Source organism: Cyanistes caeruleus, chromosome 2 (genome assembly GCF_971803275.1).
Source record: "Cyanistes caeruleus chromosome 2, bCyaCae1.hap1.1, whole genome shotgun sequence".
NCBI classification, from domain to species: domain Eukaryota; kingdom Metazoa; phylum Chordata; class Aves; order Passeriformes; family Paridae; genus Cyanistes; species Cyanistes caeruleus.
The window spans coordinates 6,393,214-6,417,217 of NC_141702.1; the positions used below are offsets into that span (position 1 = coordinate 6,393,214).

Consider the following 24,004-nt stretch of genomic DNA (forward strand, 5'->3'; position numbering starts at 1 on the left):
GTATGCCAGCCTAGGGCCCAGTACAGAGAGCAAGGCTCCTTTTCATTGCTGTGAGTCATGAAGGCATCCTTAGGCAATAGATCCTCCCAAGATTTTAGTGCTCTTCTAAAGCTGGCCCTTTACAAGGTGTCAAGCATCTTCCTTGTGCAACCTTTACCCTGTCCTATCCTGCCCAAGCTCTATGAGTAATGATAAAACCCAGCACAGGGGCCAGGCACTGTTTGCTTGGATTTGCAACAAGACTGAGCCTGGGGAGAAGGGCCCCAGCACAGGTTCTGACCAAGGTGTCAGTTTGGAGCCTGCCAAAGCAAGGGGAGAGCAGTGGTTTGCAGCTCAGCTCAGCGGGAAGGAGATGGGAACCAGGAAAAGGGGAAAGGGTGGCTGGAGGGCACATGGAGAGGGAAGGGGAGAGAGGCACTGCTGTTCATTCCTAGTTGGCCACTGAAGCACTGCCCTCACGCTATGCAGGCTGTCCTGGTTTGAGTTATGGTGTTATTTATTCCTCCTACACCCTGATCCAATGGAAGGGGGATGTCTCCTTCCCTGTGCTCAGTGGAGAGGAAGAGAGGCATGGGAAGGCTGAGGATCTCAGGGAGCAACAGCCCAGGCAACCCCAGCAGCTCAGATTGCTCATGGCTTGGGCAACCCTTTTGGAACTATAGGGCTGCTCTAGAGATCTTGGGGCCTTTTGCAAATTTTGTGGTAAGAGCAGAAATGTGAGCAGTCACTGAAGTCCCCTGGTGATGGTTGCAGTGGCTTTCCCAAATGATAACTGTATTCAGGGGATGGAATTCCTGGGATTCATCCTGGAGTGTGGGCTCTTGTGACACATCAGCTGCCCAATCCAGCCGTGGTGCCTGTCCCTGTTGCTGTCCTACCCTGTTGTGACCATCTGCCAAAGCAGAGCAGGTGGGACAGAAGGGAAGGCACCTGATGCCTCTCTTGCTGTAGTTCACACTCCACATTTCCACCAAACTGGTCCCTGAAGTGGTCTGCACTAAGATGCCTGGAGCACAGTCCTGCCCAGTAGCGGTGTGGACACAGGTTCTGCACAGTCTGATCTGTCTGGGAGCTGTAGCTCCAGGGAGGGTGTGGGACTGAGTTGAAAAGCAGGGCAGTGACTCTGTAGATGGATGTAGCTATTTTTATAGTGCATGTGAGCTGGAGCTCTTTACATTTCCCTACCAAATGGTGCCCTGCAGTGCCCATGGGACATCCGCTGGAGAAGCTGACTCTGCTGAACGCAGGGCTCTGGTGGGCAGGTGGGAATAGGCAGAGCATGGTTTGTTCTGTGTGCTGGGCAGGCTGTGCCAGCTTCCCTGAAGGAATGGCTTTCAGCCACTGTCAGTCCAAATGAGCATGCTCTTGCCTTGATTTGTCTGGAATTTGTCAAGGGAGCCAAAGCCCAGCATTGCTGAGAGAGAACATTTTTATTTCCATTTTGAAGCATCATCACTTTCAGTTTTATCTTATAAAACTGTTCCTTTCCTCTGACCTTGAGGTTGCATGGTATGATAAGGCTGCATCCATACTGTTACACTTTTACCTTTTAAAGGAATGTGTACATCCATTTTGCTGCTGGGGGTGGCCCCTGTGTTGGGTTAAGTCCTGAATCCACCCCAGGAATTGCTTGGGCAGAGCTGTGGCCAAATTTGTGTCTAGGGCTGTCCCACCAAGACAAGCGTGCAGACAACTGGGCACCAGTGTTTGTATATTGCATTCACACAGATGGGGCCTTTGTGTCCCTCTTTGGGACCAGGCACGCTGCCACCATGCACGGATCTTCTCTGGCAGCTCAGGGCCAAGGATTTGCCTTTATGGAAATTCAAGTGGGAAAGTTTCTCACTTTCACTTCTCCATGGCTTTTATCTTCATAAATGAGAACACTCAGACATAGAGGAAATAAATAGAAAAGTGTAGGTAGTGGGAGGAAAGGCAGCAGGGTTTAAAAAGGAACAACAAAACGTTGATAGCAGGGTTGTAGTTCCAGTTTGAGGCTGAGGTTCCAGCTGAGAAATGCTCTGCACAGGCAGAACAACGTGTGTCCCTTGAAGGAGCTCAGCATGGATAAAGGGGGGATCTTTTCAGCCCAGATCCAATGACATGACCAAGCCCCCCATTCACAGGCAACCTCCTTCAAGTCAGCTTCAATCCTCTGAGGAAAAATCTTCTCTGCCTCTTCAGTGTAGAAATGGTGCCATCCCCTGCCTAAGCAACTTCAGAGACCTTTTTTAATCATACCCCGTGTGGTGAGGGAGAGAACAAAAAACACTGTTACAGTGTAGTACCAGATTCCTGAAGGGCAAAGGGGTCCAGGAATGCTGGTCATTCTTCAGGGAGGAAATCCTAAAAGTGCAGGAACATGCTGTCCCCATGTGACAAAGATGAGCTGGTGGAGGAGAAGACTGTACTGCCTGAAAAGATAGCTTTGGCTGGAACTCAGGGGAAAAAAAGAGTTTACCAGCTTGGGAAGAAGGGGTAGGCAACTCAGGAGGACTACAAGGACCTCACTGTTGTGAGGTTATGCAGGGAGAAAATTACAAGGGCCAAAGCCCAACTAGAAATTAATCTGGCTACTGCTGTAATAGACAATACAAAATGTTTCTGTAAATATATTCACAACAAAAAGAGGGCTAAGGAGAATCTCTTGTCCTTTATTGGATCCAGGGGACATGTAGGGGCAAAGGCTGAGGTACTTAATGCCTTCCTTACCTCAGTTTTTAAGTCTTTTAAGACCAGTTGTTCTCCAGACAGCCAGGCCCTGAGCTGGAAAACAGAGGAGCAGAATGAAGCCCCCCCAAATCCAAGGGGAAATGGTCAGTGATCGTGATCTGCTACACCATTTAGACAAATAGGAGTCTCTGGGGCTGGATGGGATCGCTGCCCCTGGAGATATTTAAAAGATGTGTAAATGTGGCACTTGGAGACATGGGTTAGTGCTGGGCTTGGCAGTGCTGGGTTAAAGGTTGGACTTGATGACCTTAAGGGTTTTTTTCAACCTAAATGATTCTATGATTCTAATTTAGGAGAACAAGCTCACTTTGTTTAGATAACAGGTAAAGCTGCAGCCCCTTTTGCCAGCCTGGATGCTGCTGTGTAGGTAAAAATCTGTTTACATGATTTAAACAACCCAGGCATTTGTCACCCTTGACAAATCTCCCTGATATCTCCATAGCAATCTGCTCTAGCTGGAAAGGATGCACTTTTCCCTGACTGCTCCAAGCCTGTGCTGTTCCATAGGAGTGCTTTTGGCTTGCATCCCCAACCTAAATGTGTTCTCTATGAAACGAAATTTTTGACTCTGCACGGTCACAGGAGACAAACGCCAGTAAACTGAGTCGCCAGATAGGAAAAAGTCAAGCAGATTGGACCTCTAGAGGCTTCCAGCATTAGGCACGGGAAGGGATGAGACAAGCCTCTGTTCCGAGCTGTATTTTCCGCAGTGGCGGATGGCAGCCGCTGGCTTAACCCGCTCAGTGCCCGAGGGTGTGCTGTGGGCAGCGGCGGTGCCTCCAGCGCTCCGGGGATGCGATGGGCGGCTGAGGAGCCCGGGATGCTGCAGGCAGCAGGGCAGGGCTGTGCTGAGGTACCCACCCTGCCAGAGCCACCAGCGCTCAGCTAAGGACCTGGGAGCAAAGCTGAGATGGGCACTGACGGAATGCCTCTGCTCATCCTGGGCTCCGGAGCCAGCAGGGCGGGATGGGCATCAGTTAGAAAAGAATAAGGTCAGGTTGGGAAAGATGCCAGGGAGAGCGGTGGTTAGGCAAAACCCGTGGGTTTTTGCAGGTTTTGTGGCACCTCCAGGCAGAAAGCAGGAGCTGCATCCCGCCCATCCTGAGCCCCAGCTGGGAACAGCTCAGGGCTTAAGCAGGCAGCACCAAGGCTTGCAGAGCCATCTACTGACAGAGCGATGCAGCTCAAGGAGGGACTTATTTATTTATCTATTTTCTCTCTCCTGTAGGTTTTTTTCAGCTTTGTCCATGCAGCTCAAGGAGGGACTTATTTATTTATCTATTTTCTCTCTCCTGTAGGTTTTTTTCAGCTTTGTCCATGCAGTTGAGGTTTTTTTTTGCAATACAGCCCATGGGCAGCATGGGTGTGACAGTGTGGTCTGGCTCCTGCACACAGCTCAGCCACAGGAACTGTTCTACTCTGCCAACTTGATACCTCCTCCTCTCTCTAAGAAATGTTCCAGCATTGCCCCATCTTTAGCTATGGATCTGTTGTGCAGGACAGAGAAGAAATGAAACGTAATTTGAAGTCCCCTTGGAAGCCAGGGGACAGATCCTCCCCTCGAACAGGAGCTCTGCTTGGAATCACAGCACTGTGAAATAATAGATAATGTGAACACAGGCCTGGAAGTTGCTGGAGGACACAGCAGCATCTGGAGCAAGAGGGACAGGCTGAAGAGAGCTGTGCTGAGGCCACGGGGCTGCAGTCCCTCAGTTACCAATGAGGCAGGGGCACATCTGCTCTAACAAAGTTTCTTTCCATGCCTTTTCTCGGGGCAGTTTTATCTGCTGTAAATTACAAAGCCCCAGCACTTTTATTTTGCATCAGATCATACGGATGGCTGCCTTCTCTCTGATAGCAGCAGAAACAAACCTCTTCTGCCTGACCTGGGTCTGCAAAACAGATTGTGTGCTTATTCCAGGACAATGCCCACTTCTTTACTTGTGTGCAAACAGCAGACTTCAGAAGGAGCATAATTCTCCTTTGCAAAATGCTCTGTGCCTTTGGGGTAGAAATGCGCCTTTCCTTTGAAGCTATAAACAAGTGCTGTGATTCTTGGGTTTGCAGGGTGGATGCTTCACAGAAGCTAGAAAGGGCTGCTTCTGTAGCAAAATGTGGACATTAGGATGGAGTCTGAGAGGATCATAGAATGGTTTGGGTTGGAAGGAATCTTTAAAGATCACTTTATTCCAACCACCCTGCCATTAAATTTTTCACTGGATCAGGTTTCTCTTAGTCCTGTTGAAGCTGACCTTAGGGTGACTGTCTCTCTCCTGACTGCTGTATTTGGTGCTCATCTTGTCCAACAATGGGTGGCTCATCTCCTCCCTGCTCCCACCCTGGCTCACACTGCTGTTTCCAGCTGTTTGTGACATCAATCCACTGTATCTATCTGGATCTAAGAGCATCTTTCCCAGCAGGAGCTGGACTTGTTTTTGCAGTTTGCAGGACCCCTGGCAATTCAATTTGTGACACTTTGGCAGAGGTGAAATGAATCAGAAATAAAGACGAAAAAAATAGTAACCAGGCTAAAAACATCATGATAGCCATTTCCCTAGGAAAAACAGAGGGGGAAGATGAAAGCTTTTTAAAGAAAGGTGGAAGAAGAAAGCTTTTAAAAGGAAGGTGAGAGAGCTGAGTGTCTGTGCTATTTTTGGCTTGCCCAGAGTGGTACAGGGTGGAAGACTGCTGCTGGCTTATTAGAATGTGCAGAAAAGGTGAAACTGGGCCGTGATACTCCTGACACAAAGACTCTGTCCATGGCACAGGGCACATGTCTGGCCTCTTTTCCCTGAGCCTGGCTTTCATACTGGCATATTTACACTTCTGGGGACAGGGGCTGAGATGCATTGAACAAATATTTCAGTTCTGTGTCTGCACAGAATATTAATAGGGCAGGTGCTATGTATTGCATAAATAATAAACATGTTAATTCTCTCAAAAAAACCCAACCATGTGTGAAATAGCATGTTACATACTCAAAAAAGAGTCTCTACTTTGTCCATTATATTGAAATGCACCTTCATTTGTGTATCATCAGTGCATTTCAAGACCAAAGTGTGAAAAATGCCCTTTATGTATTTGTTACTTACTTATAACATTTTATTTGTTTGATTATAAGGATTTTTTTATGACCCAATAACAAACCTGGGCTGAAACATGGTATTTCTGGAGTATTTTTATTAAGGCAGCTGTGGCTGGAGTGCTTTATTTGCCTGACTGATGTGAGACATCTGTCTTTTGCACCACATTCCCTGTAAGATTTTATTGTCTTATTTGGTGTTACATTAAAGAACGTTTACAAGTCAGAGACATTCTTCAGTGCCATGTAACAGCAGTGTGACAGTGCTGTTCTCAGCCTGCTGCCAGTGTGAGACACCCACAGGGACGTGGTGCTGCAGGTGGAGAGGTGCCCTTCCTTGCTGAATGATGAGAACAGTCCTTCATTCCTTTCTGGGAAGGTCTGCATGGCTTAGGAGAAGAGGGAGATGGTAACAAATTAGGCTCAGGAAAGTGTTGGAGCAAATCAGACAGCAGATCATGGAATCATTTAGGCTGGAAAGGACCCTTGAGATCTAATCCAACCACTGACCTAACACAGCAAGCCCACTACTGAATCGTGTCCCTGAGTGCCATGTTCTACACATCCTTTAAATACCTCCAAGGAATGGTGGCTCCACCACTTCCCTGCTCTGAGCTGGGCCAGTCATCTTCATCTGCTTTACACCAGCTTGGTCTGAATTCTGAATACAGACTTGTTTTCTGTTTTCACTTGACATCTTTCCCAGAACTGCTGCGTGTCAAACACTTGGCAGGGCCACCTGCTTCCCTCCAGCCCTGCTGAGACCTCCCTGCACTCCCAGGAAAACATCTCAGGAAAACATCTCTGAAGAACTGCCAGAGAGCATTGGAGGCTGGGTCACTGTAGGCTGCTGTGACATTTGCAGCCTCCTGTCTCTGCTTTGTCCTCGACAGAATGCAGTGGAGAGCACCAAGATCACATGAAGGTAGCACTGGTCAGTGTGGGAACCACACTGAGGAGAAGGACATCTCTTCAAACAGCCTCCTACATGTTTGTTTGCAGCCAGCCTTGCTCAGCTTTCATCTTAGATCCATCTTCTCCATCTAAAATCCTTTTTGAATGAGTGCTATGACCAAGACACCAAGGAAAAAGATGGAGTTTTTTTATTGCCAAATGCTCCTTTCCTTAGGAGACTTCTTGTGCGATCTTAATTTGACCTGGTTTGGGATGTGTTTTTTGCAGTAATGTGACATCGTCTTAGGCAATGAGCAGACTGAACTTTGTGGACCAACCCTCCTGCTGGATGTGCAAAAATGGCCAAGTGCCCTCCTAAGTGGGGCTGTGATCCCATGGAAATAATTTTTGGCATAAGGCTAACTCTGTGCCTTTAGTTTTGCTTGGAGAGCTTTCTTAATATTTACACCTAGGAAAGGATGCAGAGAGAGAAACACATCCCTCTAGAGAGCAATGCTGGAAGGCAAATTATTCATGCATTTACTTAACACAGGATCTTTCCCACACTATAGTAACTTTAATATTCCTACAAGAAATTTCCCATTAAAAACATCAGGTTCTGTAAAATCTCCATGGTTAATTAAGGGTTGTGCATGCCAGTGTTAATTATACTATGTTAGATTATAGTTAAAAAAGGTTTAATTTCAAAAATTATGTAATTAGCGCAATTTAATCTTTGGCATGACTTCATTAAATCATTATGAATAGGAAAAGTATTTGAAAATTAAAAAATAATAATGTTTTTAATGCTCTTTTGAGGTTCATTGGCTTCCAGCTTTACTTGACTCTGCTATACCAGAACATATATGTTAGAAAGATTTCAAAATTTCCATAAACTTGTAAAAGTGAATTTCTATGTATGAATCATAGCCCAAGTTGTCCTGAACTGCTGCCATAGGTAGATGAGTAATAGGTGCTCTTTTTTAATATCATCTAATCACTAAACCAAGAGTTTTACCAGTGTATTTTCTATATGACAGGACTATCCAATATATGACTGAAGAACAACCTATGCAGGCTTTTTGCAATATATATTTGGTAAAAAATTTCAAATTAAGAATGAGTCTTGTGAAATTTCACTTTGGTCACTGAGGAAAAACTAGGACAAGGTTTTATATTTTTAAAAAAAATATTTTCTTGAAATAGTTTTCTTCCCTTTTACATTATACAATAAAGTATTTTAATCATGCTGCTGAAATGAACCCAAATACACACCTGCCAACAGCTCCTGCTGTAGCACAGGGGGCTGAAATGCTGCTTTAATCTCAACATTGACTAGTTTTTTTTTCCAGTGGTCACACAGAGTTAATTCATCTTTTATTAGTTCTGCTTTCTTCAGTATGTCAAGCATTAGTTGTGTAATTCCCCATGAACTTTTCTCCACTACAGAGTGGCTTTCCAGAAATATAGGTCTAGCATGGTTCTTCACATGTCCAGACTTCACCTTTCTGTATCTGCCTAAATTAGATCAGCTTTATTCTTCCCCTCTAGCAGCTTTCCTATACAGGCTGTTTCCTTTGTTTGCTGACAAAGTTTATTCAGTTTATTCTGAAAGAGACATGTCCATTCATGGCCCCTCCCTGAATTAGTAGAGAACATGTAAAACTTTAGTGATTTTCAGGGTCATCTTGTATGAAGACAAAGCCCAAGATCTGCTGAAAAGACTGTTCCTTGCTTCATGGACATCTTATGCAGACATGGGGCATGCAGAGAAGGAGAGCACAGATGCCTTGCATAATACAGAAAACACCTTATTTACAGAAATGGTGATTGAACAGTTCAGAATTCAAAGTCAGCTCAGATCAGAGCTCTTGCTAAAGCTGAAGCTCAGCAATCCTGTAAACTCTGAGCATTGCACACCCTGGATGAGCTTCATGTAGGGATATGTTTCTGCCAGAGAGGAGGGACAGTCCCAGAGACGTGGCTCTGTGATCCTGACCCACAGAGCAGCTGCAGGAAAACACAGCTCAGCTACTCTCATCAGACATCTCAGAGCATGAGTGGAGAAGAAGCTGGAGAGTGGAGTTTGGGCATGGGGAGCCCACAGTTCTCCTGCTCCTTCTGCATCATTTCCCTGATGATTTCTCCTGGCTCAGGAGGTTCTCAGTGTCAGCATGAGGAAACACTCCTTCTCTGGGGTGAATTCAAGGAGGCGCTGCATGGTGGGAATGGATCAAGCTTTGCCTGTGATTAACAGAACTCCAGGCTTGGAAAATGATAAAATTTTCATGTTCTGGGTCATGTTTGATTCTGAAAAGCACAGGGATTTATTTCTGCCAGGTGATGAAAAACTGGCAGTTCAAGGGTTAACCTGGACAACCCTAAGATGTTTCATGACAGAGCTGCCAAGCAGGTGGGAAATAATTCCAGGTTAACAGTGAATCCTGCAAGCAGAGATGAGGAATCACTTTTCTTTGCTCAGCCCATGCAGAGGTGCTACAGACCCAGGAACAGAGCAGTTCACCCCCAAGCAGAGACAGACCATATGCACAGACCCAGCATCACAAGTTATTACTTATTTTTTAACTTTTTTTGTTGGTTTTAGGGTTTTTTTGTTTGTTTTGGGGTTTTTTTGTGAAACATTAGAGTACTTACACTTTATCTTTTGCCATATTTATTTAGTAATGATGCATCCAAAAAGGAAAGGAAGTATCAGCTGGTGTTCTTTAGCTCAAACAATATATTTCTTGTAAAACCTCACAAGCAATTCATATCTGATTAAAGTTGGGCAAAACACTTTTCCCCCCTAACTTCAGACCTGCCTTTCTATTATGCTTGTCATGAAGGAAAATGTTTGTTGTGAACAATAAAAGGAAAGTCCCACTTTCCTGTGAATAGCTGTAACATCAAACCTCAGGCTTTCATATAATGGGTTCCTGTTCTCTCCCTGGACTGAAGGGCAGCCTAAGTGAAACATTCCCAAGAAGAGATGTGGAAAAAAATCCCCTAGAAACAATAAAAAAAATTCCAAACAACCAAACACTCAGACTTTGTCTTGTGCCAAATCTCTCTGCTTCGCTTTTAACCTGTCTGCCAACAAATGCTCAGATTATCCCAGAGCAAGACACAGGATCCTTTCCCCTGCACCATAGCTTTCACAGGGAAAGCAGAGACCAAGCAGATGCAAAAATAAAAAGGAGTAGAATTTCTCTGTAAAAAGCAAGAGGACAAAGATATGCAATGTAAATGTGAAAGAGATGGATGACTCATTGACTAAAAGGGAAGATGCAGCCATTTTTACCATCATGTAAAGATTAATTAAATCATGTTCTGAATGGGGGCACTGATGGGGACTCCCTCTGTGCCTCTTCAACTCACTGTATCATTTTGGCTCTTCCTGCCAGGCAGGAAGAAAGAACTTTACCTGCATTGCTGAGCTGTGAGAGATCAGTTAATGATTGAAGAGGATTTTGAAGATGGGAAGTGTGCGGCAATAAAACTGGTAAATACCAGGTAGCTCAAGCTTTGCCCTCAGCTCACAAAGGCAGTCAAGCATCTGGACTTTTACATTTTCATTCTATTTGGAACATGCTCAAGTTTGTGCTCTGAATCATACTTAGAGAAATGTTGCAAAAAACTACTGTCAAATAGTAGTAAATAAAAACATATTAAACCGTAGAAATAAGAAATACCAGAGAAAAACAGTATTATGGAAACACTTCAGAACTGTCAAAAATACTTTTTCCTGGCTAGTGTGGGAAACATTCAGAAAATACTCAGAAAATATTTGAGTTTGGGTTTATCCAACCTTTGCTAGAGCAGCTGTTTAATCATACAGTTAGGTTTCGGGTATTCAAACAGAATAAAATGTGCTTTCAGTGGTCAAATTGTTCCTCTTTTGCATGTCTATTTATAAAAACGAAGAAATATAATTACAAAAATATCTGTGGTATTTTAGTTAAAATGTCTTTGCTTACTGTTATCTGTCAGAGAAGAGCTAAGCCACCGCCCTGCATGACAGAAGTCCTGAATCAAATGGGTTTGGGCATGATGAATTCCTATGACTACTATAAACATAGGGACAAAAATGAAGAGCAGAATAAGATACAACAAGGAACTGGAATGAAAAATAAGATAAGGATGTTCTCCAAAGATATGAAAGATAAGTTCATCCAACATCTGATGGGAAAGGAGAAATAATAACGTGTGACAGGTTTAAGGCCGTTTTCCTTTCAGTAGTTGCTTTAAAAAAGGAAGTTTATTTAAAATGGTTAAGTAGCTGTTGTGAGCAGGATGAGATGTTAGTGATCCTCCCAGAGAAGGCAGTAAGGACAGATGAGGTTCCAGGGTGGAACAGGAGAAGAACAATCAGGGTGACGCTTTCAGAAAAGAAGGAAGGGAGGTGCATTGAATTGTCATTAATCAACCTGATTGCATTTTCTGAAAAAAATAACAGAAAAGTGTTTGTAAGATGCAGGAAACAGCTAAATAAGAAAAGTCAAGGCAGGTTTGCAGATAATCAATTCCACCAGTAAGATGCTGAAATATCCTTGCCTGTCTAGATAGCACTGACAAGGCTGCAGACCTTGATTTGGGAAAAATAATTCAGAAATGATAAGCCAACGAATCCATTTCTAGAAACTTCTAGATATTTCTAGAAAAGAGAGCAGCTGGAAAATATTTTAGCAACCCTTAAACACAAAATGACTCCTGAAAAGAGGAAAAGGTTTGTTCTTCTTGTGCACTGTGAAAGGAGATAGAATAATCAAATTACAGAAATTACACTTGCACTGGTATTTTGAAGTCCCAAGTGACTGAACTGTTCCAGCTTGAATTTGCTGCAGTAAATTCTGTCCTCTCTTGCACTGCAAACCAGTCCTGTCCCACAGTAAGTGGTCTGTTTACACGAAATGCTCTCCTTTGTGGGAAGTTGATCTGGCAAAAATCATTGTTATACCTCAAACAGTGAGTCACTGAGCTTCCTCTGTAGCAGGACAAATGAAACAACTCTCACAGTCATTCAAATAATCCCTGCAGATCATGAATTCAGATGGTTGGAAATCCTTGCAGACAATCATTATAAAATTTCCTTCCTCTGTACAGAGGCTCCTTCTGGATAATAAATAAATAAATAAAGAGTGCAAGAGAACCAGGGTAACCATATGATGCTGCTCCTGCTCAAAGAATATTCGCCTACGATATTTTTAATTTGAACCTATGTACAAGAGGGTGGAAGATGGCAGAAACAGGGGCAGTTGCCTGGAAATCTGAAGATCTTTTCTTCCTTTCCACAGCAGGTTCCTAAGACAGGCCTGCAAGGCAGATGGTAGCAGCAGACAGTTCAGGAGAAGTCACAAAGCCCAAATTCCCCATGGGCTGAATGGAGAAGTTTCCAGACCAATGTCAGGATGGTGGCCACCAGCAGGATGCTCGCAAGGTAGGAGCTTCCTGAAGGTCTCTCTTTGCTTTTTGCCAAATTTTGGCTTTACAGATTCTCATAAAAAAACCAGCAGGCGATTCCTGCAGGGGCTCTGGCCCCAAAGAAACACCCTCCCAGTCATGCCATGGATGTTCATGGGCCCGTAGGGGCCTTCCCTTAACAGAGGTGGAGGTGGAGTCTTTGCTGAGACAATCTTGCTAGAGTACAGTACAGTGGGGATTCAAAGCATTTCAGGAAAAAATGCAGCTGTAAGATTAAGTCTTCCTCCTGGGCAAGAGATATGGGCAGTGGGGTTCCCACAAAAGGTAGGCATTGCCCCTGGCTGTGCATGTGGGATCACAACATTGTGTATTGTGTATGTTACACAACTGGAATGAATCAGACCAGTCAAGGGTTGCCCAATTTCTAAATTCTAAGTAGCCCTTGGCCAAAAATGAAGTCCAGAGAGGTTTAATCCAGACCAGTGTTTACTGTAAAACATGTAAACATTCACGTGTACCATGTTCCCACTGAAAATGCTAATAGCTCCAAAGCAGGCTGTGTGCTTCAGATGTTTTCAGTGCTAGTGAGGGATTTTTTAGCACCAGAATTTTAACTGAGCTTGCTGTGGTATGGAGCCCCTGCCAGTTAATTTTAAGTTGTGCTTCTGTGAACAGAAATGTGCCATTCTGATGCAGCATGTGTGCAGTGTAGATATGGGGCAATTATTGCTATGGCCTGCTGCCATATCACCATATTATTATCCCTTGAGAGGGAAACAATGTTAGATTTATGCTTTGCTTGAGTTCTTTATTTTGGTTATTTTTTCCTGCCTGGTTATTTTTAGTTCAAAATTGTTTCAAATTATGTCAAGGACAGGAGAAGTTGAACTAAAACCATCGGAAGTGCTGCTGTCTATGAGGGATGTTTCTGTGAACAACAAAAGCCAGCGATATGTTCTATTGCATAACCCTAAAGAAATCTTTAGAAAGCAAAGTGCTGCCTCTGTTATCTCCTGATAGTCTCCAATCCAACTCATCCTGATGTGAAGAAGCTGGCTGTCAATTTTAGCAGCTGCAGGATCACAGGCTCTGATGTGAAACAGCCACTTTCAAGAAAAAACATGTCTCTGTGTAAGGACATGAGCTAGCTGGCACAGTCCCTCCACTTCCACTCCTTTTGAAGAAAACATATTATTCAAACCCCGACATCACTTGCAGGTTTATATCCTCTGCTCAAGACATTTTACATCTCCCTGGGCTATTTGCTTTTGGAGACAGACCCATGGTGTTTCCCAGAAATTAATTAACAAATTCACAAGCTCTTTTTCTGGCTTGGGAAACAGCAGCATGGATGAATGCTCCACTGATAAGGTTTTAATGTTGAGTTGTCAGAGGTACAGGTACCTGACAGCTCTTGAAGATTAATTATGGAGCACAGCTTTCTCTGCTCCTGTCTCCCTGCTCCGAAGAGACAACTGTGTTTCCTTCCCTTTAATGAACGTGTGCTGTAATAACAGCTTGCAAATATTTTACCTCTGGAAGCAATTACTGAGTTTGTTTTAAAAGCTGAGCTAACACTGAAGACATGTTTACTCTCCAAGTAGACACCCTGTATTTGAGCTATTACATTTCTTGTTACTATTTTTAAACCAGTGTTCTGCAGTTGTGAATGCAAGTTGCTTCATCTGCTGCAGCGAATACCCTAATTTGTTAATAAATTAGCAAAAGGGGAATTGAGGGAGAGGTTCAAGCAAAGCAATGTGTTGGGAAATCACCTCAATTCCAAATTCAATTAGAAGTGTGTGATGCTGCCAGACTTTGTGGAAGCCATAATGAGCTGTGTAATGCTCGCAGCCCCTCTGCTCCCCTCCCTCTGAATGCTTCTGCACTCCCTGGTGCCTGCAGCTCCTGCCCCATTGCTTTCTGTCTCCTGTGAGAAAACAATGGCAGCAGCCACGGGCAGGGCTGGGACATGCTGGCCTCCACTGTCACTTTCTAAATCCTTTCTATACCACTGTAAACCTTTATCTCAAACAATCTGTACAGATTAGGGCCAATCTCCATTAGTCTGCTCTTGGAGTAGACTCAGATGATTTTCTTCTCAGTTAATAATTGTCATGTCAACTAATTACTAATTTAGTGGAGACCACCTTTGGAAGTGGCCAGGAGGTTGGCAGGAGTCTGAGTCACAGAGTCAAATTCAAGGCAAGCTGTTACTTTTCTGAATATGAGGGAGCTCAGGAAGATGCAAACTGGACAAGTGAAGTTACCCACAATTTTTCTGTGTTATTTTTCCTTCCTTTCCTGGAGGGAAGCTTGGTGTCAAAATCCTTCTCTAGCAATTAGGAAATGTAGGCAGTGTATCACACATCTTGTGTTCATGGCTCTCTGTGTAAAAACTAATAACACACCTTTGAGAAGGAGGCAGCATTATATCCACAATGGGTCACACTGAATTTTGGGAAGGATATCCCATTTCCCCTCAAAAATACTGTGCTACAACACCAGCACAGTGTGGGAGGCATCAGAGCCACCTCCTCTCTGCCACCACCATGACACATTCAAGGTGAGGTTGAACGGGGCTTTCAGCAACGTGATGTAGTTCAGGATGTCCCTGCTCAGTGCAGGGGCCATGGACTTCAAAGCTCCCTTACAACCTAAATATCTCTAAGATTTTATGGTGTTATTTCTACTCAGTGCAGCCCTCTACCCCCATCTTTCCTTTGCTCCTTCCCCTTGTACTTCCACTGATCCTTTTTGCTCCATTGCTTGTCTCCTTTTGGCATTTTGGTGAAGAGAGGAAAAAGGACAACAGATGGAAAATTTCTGCTCCTCCTGTCCCTGGGAGCAGAAAGCCGGTGCAACACAGACCTGGTTCTGCTTCCTCCCTATACAGAGGAGTTTAGGATTCCATCACACAGTGAGAGTACAAAACTGCCTCATTGTCCCAAAAAGCAATGTAAGAATCGAAAATAATTTTTTGCACAATCAAAGTTGATGAGAGGTCTTCCCACCAAATTCACAAGCAGCAGGACCAAGTCTGTACAATTAAAATGGAGCTCAAACATCAAAGGCAGGCAAAGAAAGGGCACAGCATGAGCTCATGGGATTGTTTACTATGCAACTGTGCTCTCCATATTTTTAAACCTTTTGCTTGAATCTCATTTTCCTTTGAACTCCAGACATGTTAAGGCCCACTAGAATACATGACGTTTTCTAACAAACTACAATGCAGATTAGATCAATTCTTTAATCTCATGTTTTCCTCTTGAATGCTGTAATCAACCATTTTATGCTCAGTTGGATATAAAATTAACCCAGGCACTTTAGCTTTATTTCAGAATGTTCTGTAACACACTGCAAGAATTCTGTATTCTAAACTTCCTAATTTTGCTGAGAATATGCCAGGGTCTTCTCATCCATAAAGGTGAACATAGCCCAGATCTAAACAGAAGGTTCATAGTTACTTTATCGTGAAAAAATTGGGTGAGGTGGAAGCACACAACATTTTGATGGATATTAAAGAGAGGCCACAATCACAGGCACTTTTGTCCAGGGAAAATGAACAACATGGAGTATGCTAGTGAATTTGAATAAATAACTTCAGAAGAAAAGGCAGCTCCAGAAAACATGTTAAAGTTCTGAAAATCCCAACAATAAAACCACAACTGGCAATGTTACTTTTTTAACATTTGCAGTTACTACTCCAGCTATTCTCTGCCAGTGACTGTCTCCTACAGGCAAGTTTTTTCCTTGAGCACATGGGTGGTAACAGTCAGAGAGCTCTCTTCTGTAAAAACAGGTCTCAAAAGTATTGGGAAGCTTGTGAACAGGTCCTTGTGATACTGGAAGGGAGACAGACCTTTATGCAATTTACAGGAAGTGCTTTTAGCAACTTTATGACTACAATTTCTATAAATATCTGTTGTAGAAAAAACACAAGGACACAAAGAAACTTTCTCAGAAAAACAATGAATTGTTATAGGCTGACTATGCTTTGCAAAAACTATGTTCAGAAGCTTTGGTTTATATTTTGAAGAAGTAACCTTCAGCCTTCAGATCCTACTGGGCTAAATAAGATTTTTCTAGAATCTGCCTGTTGCTAGATTCCTCTTCTTCCATTAAGTCCTTTTGATTCTCTACCTGGGCTGGACTAGCATTGTTTTCTTGTAATTCTTGGAATAAAATTTGATCCTGGGCAGAATTGTGGACCATGTAATTTCCCATATTTAGGACTTTTGGGAGCAGGATTTTTGGGGACAGGTGTTTCACAGTACTTAATGCAGCTGCAGCCTTTTTCCAACAGCCAAGTAAACCATAAAATTGTTCTCAGCTCTTCTACAGTATTTCTGGAGGGCCCTGGATGGCAGCCATAGGGGATGGCTTTGATTATCAGTGAAGGACTGTTGGGAAGATTGGTTTGAGTCCCAGCCCAGACACCTGAGAAGATTTCTTTTCCAATCACGTTAATGAATCACTGTGATTAAAATGACGGAAATTTGTTAAAGGTGGAGAAATAGGATGTAATGACCAGGACCACTTGTCCTATTAAGCAATATTAAGCAATTAACAAAGAAAATATTATTAAGCAATAAACAAAGTAAAACAATTTGAAGTCCCCTTCTGTAATTTAAGGGTTTGTGTCTCCAGTACTAACACCCCACTGGGCAGACTCTATGCCTGGTCTCTCCTCCCAGGATAAAAAAAGCTGATGACTCAATTCTGAGCAACCCTTCAGCCAACCCGAGCTCCTTCTCTCTTTTGGCTCCTCTAGTAAGTAGTCCCTTTTTGACCTTTTTTCCTCTTCTTCAATCATTTCTACCCCAAGACCCAATTTCCCCCAAGACCCTCCTTACTATAATTCCTTGTCTCTCTTGTTTATTATGTATTTTCATGTCCTAAAGCTACAAGCTGTGAAAGATCAGACCAGTCACTCCAGGCCTGTTTTGGCTTGCTGAATTGGCTTAGGTTTTTCTTGTGTTATAGTAATTGTGTAATTTCCTCCCCTTTCTCATGTCTTTTTACTATCTTTATTTTTTTCAACAGAAATTCTCCAAATATGAAGAACTTAAATGAAAATCCAACATTTTCCAGATGGCTTCCTCAAACACAATAATTAATCCATTTCCCTAGGTGCCTTGCCTGCTTCCAGACTCCAGCTGTTTACTCCCTCTTTCCAGGCTGCCATCCTTTTAGAGCTTTCTGAGTGGAGTTCCCTCCTGTAGACCTCAGGCTTTTGTCTCCAAGGCTCAGCTCAGATCTATCTGATACAAATCCTTTGTGTGAGGTAAGTTTCCTCTCCAACATTTGTGCTCATTTCCTGGAGAAGGATTTTTTTTCTGTGGTCTGTGTTTGCTGTGTGGGCTACAAGTCCTTATCAGCCTTTTCCTCCCTCTGACCTCCTGTCTTTTCAGCTTCTCTCGTTTCCATCTGTGCCTGGAGCTACTTTGCCTTCCCAGACTGTGGAACTGTCTATTCTCCTGCTCTGGTATTGCCTCACTGCTGCTTGGATCAAGCTGTGCTCCCATGTGCAGACTGTCTGAGATTGGGAGTAGAAGTTACTTTATGAAAACCAGGTGACTTATAAAATTAGACAGTCAAAAATACAGGCAGTTATAACACATTTGTGACTGCTATAACCTCTTTGGGGAATGACTTGAGAGGGTTTTAAGGCAGCAGGTGAATAGCTGTTGCTTCAAAGACAAGTATCATCCTGAAGCTTAATAATAAAATCCTCAGCATTTCCTACAAATGGCAAGATACGCAGAACAGACATCTGTATTAAATATCAACTCTTTTGTAAATGGTTTTACAGAAAGAAATTAAAATGGATACACTGTTTAAACAAATATGAATAGTGTATGTGGAGGCGAGGAGGAAAAGGAGAAAAATGGTATGGGCAAAGGGAGATTAAGCTGTTGAAAAAAACCCCAAATACACATGAAAGGCGACACAGCAGAGGAATAGGAGACTGAGGACTGCATAGGGCAGTGCTGTTGTACTGACAAAAATAAGCAAGTAGAAGGAATAAAAATCTTCTCATTTTCTAAGAAAAGAAGTTACCATGTAAAAATGACATAATGGCTCTTGCTTGTTTTTTTTTTTCTCCCTCCCTCCCTCCTTGCAAATGCAGCCTAGGAGAATGTGATTACTACATCACATGCATCCATTTCCTAATGGAAGTTACAGTGCTGTTGCCACATACTGCCATGACTCTCATCCCACTACAGCTTTCTTCAAGGACCTTGTAGAGCAAAACTCCAGAGTGTAGTAAAATTAGACATATTTTGTGTCTCTTTCCTGTCTTTGGTAGGGGTGAAATTCAACCCTCTGCATATTTTATGCATCTCGTAATAACACCCACTCCTTCATTGCAGAAGAGGTACTCTGTTGTCCTCCTGTGACACCTCCTTGGGATTGCAGCTGGAAGATGTGTCACTGGGACTTCCCTTTGCTCCCTTGCTCTGAACCAGACACTTATGGCAGGTGCTGGATTGGCGATGTCACAGAAATAGATACTCTTGGCCACAGCTTGCACAAGTGGATACAATTTAAGTGTCTGGCTTGTGTGTGGCACGTATCACTGCTGCCTGAGCAAATAGATTAATCAGCAGCTGTCAATCAGCACTGTTCCAGCTCTCCTGGCCTGGGGTGGTAACTCAGGTCTGTGGGACCACAGCCAAAGCTGAGAGGTTTCAGTTCTTGATTTCACCTGGTTTGTTTTTTCTTTTTTTCTTTTAGAGCAGGAAAGAGTTGTAGTCATTACTGCAGGTCTGTGCCTCTAGCTGCTCCTTTAAGGATGCTGTTCTGGCAGTCTGAAGACTGTCCTTCCTGGGAAAAAGAAACAGAGGGAAAGTGGGACTGTGATAGGACATTATTAAACCCAGTCTGATGAGGAGCAGCTGAGGGAGCTTGAGGTGTTAAATCTGGAAAGAGGGAGGCAGAGGGGGGACCTTCTCGTTCTCTACATCTCCCTGACAGGAGGTTGTAGCCAGATGTGGGGGTGCTTTGTCCTCTCAAGTAAAAAGTGACAGGACAAAAGAAAATGGCCTCAGGTTGCATTGGGGAGGTTTAGATTGGATATTAAGAAAAAAATTCTTCCCAGAAAGGTTGTCAAGCATTGGAACAGGCTGCCCAGGCGAGGGGTTGTGTCACCATCCCTGGGGATATTTAAAGGATGATTGAGTGTGGCCCTTGTGGACATGGTTTAGTGGTTGTGTGAACTTGGCAGTGCTGGGTGAAGGGTTGGACTCGATGATCTCAGAGGTCTTTTCCAACCTAAACAATTCCATCCATTCTATGACTTCAGACTGCAGACTTCCCTGCTTGTTGAGATCTTTGCCATGACTGCTGTCACCAGGACTCAGATTTGGCACTGCTAATCTTGCTCTGGACTGTGTTCTGTGTTGGAGTTACTCCTGGATGTTTGCATGTCAAAGGCAAAATGGGAATAGTGAAAGCCACGTTGTGCATCCTATCAGCCTATAAAGGCACACAAATGCCTGTGCCCTTTGTTTTCCATGAGCTGGCAAAAACTTCACCCCTGTGTCCAGAGCTTCTAAAGATGAATAAATATGTACAGCACACACACACACAAATACACATTCTATATGTGTGTATGTTAATACATGAACTTAGGGAAATAATGTAACTAAGTCCTTTTCCTTCTACTAAAGCAAATCACTGAATAATAATCCATTATATAGAAGGAACAAACTTCATCCTGAGAGCCATTAAAGTCACTTCTCTCCAAACTCCTGTATGAATGTTGTTCCAGAATATCATGGCAGTGTTTTGCCATAATACATCTTTTCTAATTTCCAGTCTAAGCACATCCACCACCATTTTGTGTGTATTGACTCTGAACAGTGCTGCTTGTAAGCTTTAGTCATGAGCTAAATCTAATTCTGGATTGTCCAAACTGCACTGTTGATTTTGTTTGCAAGGAAAACAGGTTTAGCAGAACCTAAAGGCAAAACTAACACAGAGATGCAGCAAAAGGAATTTGTATGATGGCATTTGCTTTATCAGACTTCAGTCACCAAAGTCTAAGGTTGTGTGTTTTCCCTCCACAATCACCAGAAAGATGCTGGCACCTCTCCAGGGTTTTTATCACTCAGGCACATATTTCATGATCTGAAGAACTATTTCCCATCAGTGCCTGCTTCTTTCTTTCACAGAAGTGAATCTGTATCAGCAGAGTAGCTGAAGTATGTACCTAAAAGCAGATGAAGTTAACCTCTCTTCGCTGTTGATCCTAAAATCCAAAAGAATATTCCAGTCAATGACACTTGGATTTTTCACTCATTGAGAGGAAAAGGGATCACAGAGAAGTCACCTGATATGTCAGAGACCTGTTTTTAAAGAACTAAACTCCCTAAATCTGGTCTTTATTGTCATGAGACAAACACTGAAAGAAGAACAGGGAATGTTTAAACAGTTTTCCTTTCCCCAGAAGCAAGTGGCTTTTAGAATATTCATTGCACAAATTGCTCTAATTACAAATTGGAACAAGAATAAGTTTTGGAATTCTGATTTCACATGACAGAGGGCTGATACTATGGTGTTAAAAATGGCTGAAATAGGAAATTTCCTCCCTTCAATCCTAGGTTGCTCTCTGCCCTTATATCAATTCCATCTTCTAGGAGCTCACTCTGAAATAATATGATCCTTTAGCAGACCAGTGTGTTTAAACAAAGCTATTGTTCTCCCTCTTGTTTGTGACAAAAGGTAATGAATGGAGACTGGGAGTTCCAGAGTACAGCAGGAGCTCTGGGATAACTATTCACATGAACTTCTGAAAAAGAAAGAATTTGATGTGAAGGGCCAAGGCATAAAGACAAATTAGACAGAAGAAGAGATGCTGATTTTCCAGTCTGGGCTGGAAATAACACTGATGGAGAAGTGAACAAGAATAGTAAACATTGTGTCTGCAAACTGTTCTCTGAGTGGGTGTTTTTGGGAGAATGCCAGCTAAAGGTTCAACTTTTGGTAGGATAAGTATGTGTTACCCATGCCCAAATTTGTGGGTAATCAACTCAAAAATCAGCTGATGAGTTAGTTAGATGTTGCTTCCTTAGAAAAAGCACTCAGGTTTGCAAATATCTTTGATAATACACTTTTGGCAACTCAGGGACATGCTGGAGCACGTTCCCCTTCTCTGTTGCACACCCCCCCTGCATTTTCCAATGGGCAAATGCAAGTCCAAAAATGCAACTAACTATTCCGTATTAACTTTGTGGTGTTTTTCTCTGCACACAAAAAATTTGCAGTTCTTTGCATATTTATCAGGAGAAGTAGCAATAATCTCAGCTCACCATCCCACTTAGAATGGGAACTCAGAAACATTTTACTTGTCAGGCTGTAAATACCATCTTCTGTGTCTCTAATTTCATTGGCTCTGAAAGCAGAACAGGAGCTGCTTTTCCTCTTTCAGGCTGAGATTTTGGTAACAGTTAAAGTGGGAATACAGAGTCAAAATGTACACTTTTAGCCAATGAGTGAAAATTCATATTCTGCTGCTTTTGTGGGAATACACTGTGGTAAAATGAATAATCCCCTGTACTTTAACTTCTAAGAAGGGAAAATACAAGGCAATCAGGTGCTTCTTAAGTGCTCAGTCTGTTGTGCTGTTGGCTCAGTTTGCTGCCTCTCTAGAAAACCTGATGTGTATTCTTGGAAGCAGGCGTCAGTGTCCCGAGGGAGAGGATATACAAGCCTGCAGGAATGTAGATAAACATCTAAGTTCTTACTATACATAACAACAACAAAAAAATAACCAGTGAAAGCTTTCAAAGTGCTGCCAAGGAGCCCTTCTTCATAGTCACAAGTACCTTACTAAGAGGAGAGCTTACACTTCTAATTGAAAATATTTAATAGATTCAATCATAATTCTGACTTTTTTGACAACAGAAAGAAAGAATAGTCTATAGGGTTTTATTTTTCTGGGGCCAAGCAGGGAGAGATGTGTGTCTTTTCTAGCACTGGGCAATGTTTTCATTGTAGAAATGTCTAATGGTTTTGTCGGTTGTTATTTACATAATAATTTTCAGAACCAAAAATGCAGGAAACATTTTTGTTTTCCTTTTGTAAAGTTCAGTAGCTTGCTGGAAACAATTATACACTGCACAGAAGCATCTACTGACTCTAGAAGCACATACAGTTCATCTGGTATAACTGAAGGTGAGGGTGTGTGATTGTTAGGGGAAATAGTGTTTTATTATGGAATTTTCTAACAGTGGTATTTGGTCAACTCTGGCAATTCCACACATGTACAGAATGACAGCCCTTTGGGAATGCTACTTATAAACTCCAAAGGGGCTGAACAGCACTCACAAAAAGGCTGCCAGTTTCAAGAAAATTAACGACAATCTGACACTGTTGGACGATGAAGAGAGAAGAGGCTTTGTGCTGAGCTTAAGGCATGAAGTGTGTTTGCACTGCTTTTTCTCGGCCTCTCTGTGAAAGCCTGGGGTATTGATGGGATCACCCTGCTCATGGCATTGTCAGCTTAGGCAAATCAATACGGAAAAATGTAAACTTACAGGTAACTTCACATCCCTTTCTCCTAAAGGCTCGCAAGGGAAAACTGTGTCTTTGTGTCCTGGAGCCTTCAGGGGTATGTCTTTGCTGTACTTCCATTAAGAAACAATCCACAACAAAACCACAAAATGCTCCCCCAAGACAATCACACCCAAAATAGTACCCTGAGTGCAAGTAGTTTGTGCAGAGTTTCTGCACCTAATCCAGGCCTTTGGTGATAGACTGGTTTTATTTGGAATTTTAAAAATTCTAGTTAGACATCCATAGGTCAACTACAAGTCCACACTGATCTAAAGACTAACAATTTCCTGCTTTAAATTTTCCTACCAGGTATGGAAACTGAACTTAACTAAGCACAACCACCAGATGAGCACCAGAATTGGCACAAGAGTGAGAGAGCCAGAAGAAGTTCAGGGTCAAACAGTGGCACGTTCCAGCTGCTGTGTCAGTGCCACACTGCCAGCACAAAGGGCCTGTACCAGTATCAGTGACTGTCACTGAATAAAAAAGCACTTTCAGTTGATTCCATCATCCTGCCTGTGGCACAGGAATGCAGGCACACATATAACGTGTGTTCACTTAAAGTGATACCAGTATTTCTGTATCAAATGTTTTAATAAAACTCAACTTTCGAGCAAACTTTGTATCATCTGGTCACTTCAAGTTGGACTACATTGCTGCTACTGACGGAGTGAGGGGAAAATGACATTGCTAATTCTGTATGTTTTGTGTGAAATCATCTCTGCAGAAAAAAGGCTCTGTATCCTGCTCGTAGAGCATGTGTGAGAACTGTTACAACAAGAAGCAGCTTCCCCTTTTATTTTGGAAAGACAAAATGGCTGAAGGCCACAGCTGTTGATTTATTCAGATGCCGAAGGAAACCATTAGCCCATTGGACCCTGAAGATGAGATTCCTTTGTGCTAAATGTTAATATAAGGAAATCCCAAACCGGGGCTGCCAAAGGGACATAATACAAATGCAAAATGCCAAATGCACCTAGAAAGGAAGGAGGTAGATGGTTGTTTATTAGAGAAGAGGGAAAAAAAGCCAGTGAAAAACACAGTTTTCTTTTTTTCTCTTTCTTCCTAAGTACAGTGTGATGTACAAACTGTGAGATGAAAACTCTCCTGTGTTCAAGTCAAACAGAATACCTTTGAAACACACAGTTCTACCAATGGTTCTACCGTTAATGACTGCATGTCCATGTGAACTGGTTTTTATCAGCATAATGCTGCTCCACACATTCCCTGCTGTTTGCAGCTTTGTTTTAATTAGTTGTAATAGCCCAGTATAAATTAATTGCATCCTCAGAAGAGAGGTCACAGAAAAAA

The 24,004-nt window shown here is 42.8% G+C and overlaps 2 long non-coding RNA genes across 3 annotated transcripts; both read left to right on the forward strand.

Annotated features, from left to right (window-relative positions):
- Window positions 1-897: 897 nt before the first annotated feature.
- Window positions 898-15,669, forward strand: LOC111927511 (uncharacterized). The gene is made up of 4 exons (XR_002863591.2): window positions 898-1,044; window positions 6,522-6,740; window positions 10,114-10,211; window positions 12,004-15,669. It is a non-coding gene; the product is annotated as an uncharacterized LOC111927511 (long non-coding RNA).
- Window positions 15,670-17,263: 1,594 nt separating this feature from the next.
- LOC111927428 (uncharacterized) lies at window positions 17,264-23,311 on the forward strand. 2 transcript variants are annotated; one of them, XR_015282689.1, is made up of 2 exons: window positions 17,264-17,417; window positions 23,003-23,311. It is a non-coding gene; the product is annotated as an uncharacterized LOC111927428 (long non-coding RNA). The 2 variants fall into 2 exon arrangements; XR_015282688.1 differs by lacking the exon at window positions 17,264-17,417 and adding an exon at window positions 17,578-17,706.
- Window positions 23,312-24,004: the final 693 nt, after the last annotated feature.